Genomic DNA, 5,000 nt, shown 5'->3' on the forward strand with positions numbered 1-5,000 from the left:
GCAGTGCATGGACTTCTGATGTATATCTGGCTGGACATAAATCATTGACTGCTGTGTCTGTGACTGGCTCAATTTCAATATTCCATCAGAGCCCATGTTTTAGGAACAGAATTACCAACATATGTAGTTTGTTGCACTGGACCACATTTAAACACTTCCTTCTAATCCTTAACTGCTTATGTGCCACAGGTTCTTTCTCAAATTAGTTAGTTTTGCTAAGTGAAATGCAAAGAAGCAATGCAAAAAAAATATTATTCTGAGATTCCAAAAAAACATTTATGATTTCTTTCTGTAGTGGATGATGGCCAAGACTGGTACAGGATACAGGTGGATGTAATAACAAATAACATCTATAGTTTCCACATCTGGAAGCTGAGAGCTACGGGAGACTTTTTAAGTTTACAAATGATGCAACACTGGTTAAGGCGGAGAACTCCCTAAAGGCTTTCTATAAACTTCAAGAAGTTCTGAACAAGCTCGAATAGTCAGGCTGTATTCTGCAGACTCAGAGTAGGCAAAAGCCAGCTGCAGGACTTATGAGCGAACAGTAGAGTTAAGGTCAACATTATCTGAGGGGAGGTCTCTTATAACAGAAGAACAAGATGAGCTTACAGGAGCAGTTGCAAACAATGACATACTGCATGTCACGTTATGTGCAGTGACTCTTAACAGGATGTGCAGAATGGTGGGTTATAATGATGGAGAAGTGCCCAATCAGATAAGGTAATACGTTTCTGGCACTTTATGAGACCCGATGAAGCTTAAACTGGAATCACATGCTAATTCTGAGTGTCTCACTTGTACTGAACGCTGAAACCATTAAGTCTGTGCTTGACAAGACAGCAAAAATTATCAGAAGGAAGGACAAAGGTTCTATTACAGGTTCGAGCAGTTTCAGCCTGAAGAAAAGGATGATGAATCAAGAGTTAATCTTAATAGTTTGTGCTCTTAAGGGAATCAAGTATGAAGACATTCTAAAATGATTGGTCTGATATCTGCTAGAAGGTTATAAATCTTTTTATGAAAACTTGAGGAGATGTATTCAACAGTAATATATATATATATATATATATATATATATATATATATATATATATATATTGTTTTCATCTCAGAGGGTATTAAAATTTTAAGCACATCTCAATAATGTTAATGTTAACCCTTTGCAGGACTTTATTACATACTAATGTAAAGGAAGTTGCAGTTTGCTAATATCAATAGGTCAGACATAAATACTGACTTTTAAATCTCATGCTGTGTTTCATAGCTTAAGAAACAGGGAAAGAATAACCACACATAATGGGGAAAAAGCTCTAATGCTATGTATTACATTAGCGGGTTATTTTTAATATTGATAGACATGTTTTCTAAAATTTCTTATGCAAAAGAAATTTCTTGCTAAAATATTTTTCCACATGTGCAGTCTTTATATACTTGTGATTCTACAACTTTTTCGCAGGTATAGTTGCAAGCTTCTTCAAGTTAGTGTGACATCATTATTACTTTTAATAGACCATTTTTAGATGGCATAGCCTGATGAATTAATAATCAGTTCAAGATGCAGCAGTACGGCTGGATTTAGAATTTTAAGAAGATCACTGCAAGGTTAGGGACACTAAGAGGCGTCAGAAAACGTGCAATGTGGTCATTCTCTGATTTAACATCTGCCGTTAAAACTGATGTTGTCTCATTTTCTGGTGTTTTACTTTAGTTTTAATATGAATAGAGTCTTTTTTTAAACAGATTTAGGGGGACTTTGGTTTCCCTGACTCTTCTGGCGGGTTGATCTGTCAATTATGACTGCAGAAAATGGCACAGAGACCTCTGTTGGTATTTTAGTTAGATGAAGATGAAGGTAATGGAAAAATCATATTAATTTCTAATGAATAGGGGGCCCCTCAGTGACCATAGGGCTCATTGTAGTTCAGCACCTAGTGGATGCCATTTATATAATATAAAAGCAACACGGGTTTAGTGTCAGGGAGGCTAAACAACGATAATATGATTGAACTTGAATTAGACATTTGGAAAGACATTTACACTTGCAAGCATCGTTAAGGTTGTTACTTTATTTGACATAGAGTTAAAGGTGAGATCCGTGTTGACACACTCTGCTTTTCTGATCCACTTGTACAAGTGAATTCACTAGGGCTTTAATCTGTGTTGTGTTATGTGCCGCTTCCTCACTTTCTGTTTTAGCACACTCCCCAAGTCATCAAAATATGACCCCCCTCCAACAGTTTTTTTTATGTGCAGTTGTGGTGTAAAATTATTTCTGTTTTTTTTTTCTTTAAGTCTCCATTCCTTTGGCATTTTGAGGGTTGCATCATTGTGTTCCTTGAAACCTGGATCTTTTTATATATCTACTCTTTTAACTCACAGTAATAGTGGACAAGTCAGTGCTGGCTTGAGATATGCCTGAGCTTTTGGTTTGTTTCATCAAATCTCACAGTGTATGCACAGCTTAGAACCAAAGTCAAGGTTTCACAACCTATCATTTTTTTTCACTTTCATCCGTGCAGCAGATGGTTTGGTTTTTATCCTTGTGGGTGACCATTTCAATTACAGTATTATGAAGATTATTTGCAATTCATCAGCAACACATTTTGATTTATATTTTCCAACCAGACCTTATGCCTCATTCATATAGATATAGATGTGATCCTTTAATTTTGTCAAAATGTAATTTAGTTGACACCATTTTTGCCAACTTAATTTGTTCTACAAGAAACCTGCCAGCATGTGTGCAAGAGCTGTATAATACAGGGGTTGGAGAATATGTCCTTTCCTCACTATTGTAAGACCTCAGAGTTGGTATATTTAATTTGCTGGAGATGCTCGGGTTGGTACTTGCATCCCCTGCAAAGACATTGTTTTTTATTTGCAGGCTCACTGGTTATGTCTTGGGGAGTGCTGTTTATATTTTTTAAATTTTTTTGGTCAACATTTTTCATTTTGACATTTCATTTTTTAGGCTCAATCTTATTTAGTGGATCCATATTGAATTGTTTATACCCTAAGAACTAGCCCCCGAGATACCTCATTACCTGTTATTTAGTGGGCAGCAATTCCAACAATCACACTCCGCTACCTTCGTCTGAAGCCAGATTCCGGCCCATCTAATCAATGATTTTCCTCCAACTTGCATGATCATAGGCTCCATACCTCTAGACCTCTTACAGCAAGAGATCTGGACAAAGACATAAATACTGGGGACACAAAGGCCCACAAATTGGGGCAGTTTTTAAATATTTCTCTTACAAACTTAAGACAGTTGAATAACACGTTTTAAATAGCATGAATTTTCTGAAGGGCATAAAGTCTCAAACTCAAATGTTTGTCATTATTTTCTGACTTGAATCCTCAATGATTTGCCATTGATTTGCCAGAAAATCACAGTTTTATGAGAAACTAACCAAAAATATGAAGCAAAAATCTGGACATTCTGTGAAAATCTGTACAGCTGAGAGGTATAAATGCTCTTCCACCAGTACTGAAAACTTTATAAAATCTAAACATTTATTTATATTTGTTTACCAGGGTAGTGGACTGATCAGTACTGACCAGTTTTAGGCTCAGACGGTTGAATTACATAACATTTCACAAACAAGAAATAAAAAAATGTAACGAATAACAGAGGAGTTCAGACTAATTGCATAGAAAAAAACTGTCTGTGCATTCTAGTGAACAAGCACAGTGCAATGTACAATCAAGCAGACTATAATGGACTATTCCATGTGCATGAAATTCCACCATCAACTCTGGTCATGATCGAGTTGTAAAATAGAATAGTTTAGGCTGTTAAGATTTCCCTTGTATAGAACCAAGTTATATAAGTCAGTCAGGCCGTCAGATGCCGAAGACTCTATCCGCTCATTTTTTAGCATTCACCTGCATTACTGGTATTAAAATTGGCCCTTAGATTTGGTAAATGATCCTGATATCATGAACTTGGACAAGGAAAAAAAATATAGATTTTAATTTAGTACGCTCTCAGCTTCCTATGCATCATAGGTCACATTTATACAAAAACAAACCTTGCAATCTGTCCTGCGTTGGACTGTTTCCTAATACTTTTTCAAGGCAAATCCACAAATTGTGATTGCTGTTATCTGTGGGATATTTATGTGTGTGTGGTGTGTGTGTGTGTGTGTGTGTGTGTGTGTGTGTGTGTGTGTGTGTGTGTGTGTGTGTGTGTGTGTGCATGTGTGTGTGTGTCACACATGCTCTGTGTCCATGCACATGTTCATCTATATTTGTTTCTATAAATATGCAGCAAACTACAATATTTGAAATGTACAGAGAATGTGGTTTAACTTACCTGATGAAAGAGGGGAGGGAAGTAGTAGGTACTATGAATGTCAGTTAGGAAATGGTCATTAAAACTCATACCTCTACCTCCTGTAACAACAACAATTTAATGTTTAATTTCTCACTCAATGAAAAGGCTATAAAGCATCTCACAGATGTCCAACTGCTTCCAAGTTTTATCACTGGTTGTATATTCTACTGTTTCCAAGACTTATCATCACTTGCTTCTAGGAAATAAAAGGATTATTTCTATAATCACCAGCTAAGACTTATCATGTTGATTTCTAAATAAGTAGCTAAGTGTATCAAGTCTTACTCTGGCTACCAAACTTCATTACCATAATGCTGAAATTGCCTTGCATCCATTTGAAAAAAGTGACTAATATTATATTTACGAAGCCCACCTCAACAAAATAAGACTATGCCAGTTTTCAAGAATAGCTGCTGATTAACATCATGTCCTAACAAACTTTGCACATCAGTACAATAGGTTCTATTCAATGATCTGCAATTCTCTGTTTGAGACATTTTAGCCGCATCTGCCTACAGACACCAACAATGTTTATTTAATGTTTCAGTCTTTCTTGCATTCCAAAATAAGTTAATTTACATGCAAAATACATAACGTCAAATTTTGTTTTGTTTTAGTTTATAATTCTGAGAATTTTTACCCATTTTACATTTTTTTC

General features: G+C 35.8%; 1 protein-coding gene across 3 annotated transcripts in view; it reads left to right on the plus strand.

The window, feature by feature from the left end:
• Nucleotides 1-5,000, plus strand: part of IGF1 (insulin like growth factor 1) — a 418,876-nt gene that overhangs the window by 823 nt on the left and 413,053 nt on the right. Inside the window, exon 1 of one of the 3 annotated variants that reach the window (XM_044087740.1) lies at nt 569-723. The exons of 1 other annotated variant lie outside the window; for it this stretch is intronic. The gene's annotated coding sequence lies outside the window, so the exon portion shown is untranslated. Of the gene's footprint in view, nt 1-568; nt 724-751; nt 883-5,000 lie in introns of those variants that run through there. One more of the 3 variants, XM_044087741.1, reaches the window with a different exon arrangement.

This window comes from Protopterus annectens, chromosome 11.part0 (genome assembly GCF_019279795.1).
Source record: "Protopterus annectens isolate FY-2018-M chromosome 11.part0, PAN1.0, whole genome shotgun sequence".
NCBI classification, from domain to species: domain Eukaryota; kingdom Metazoa; phylum Chordata; order Ceratodontiformes; family Protopteridae; genus Protopterus; species Protopterus annectens.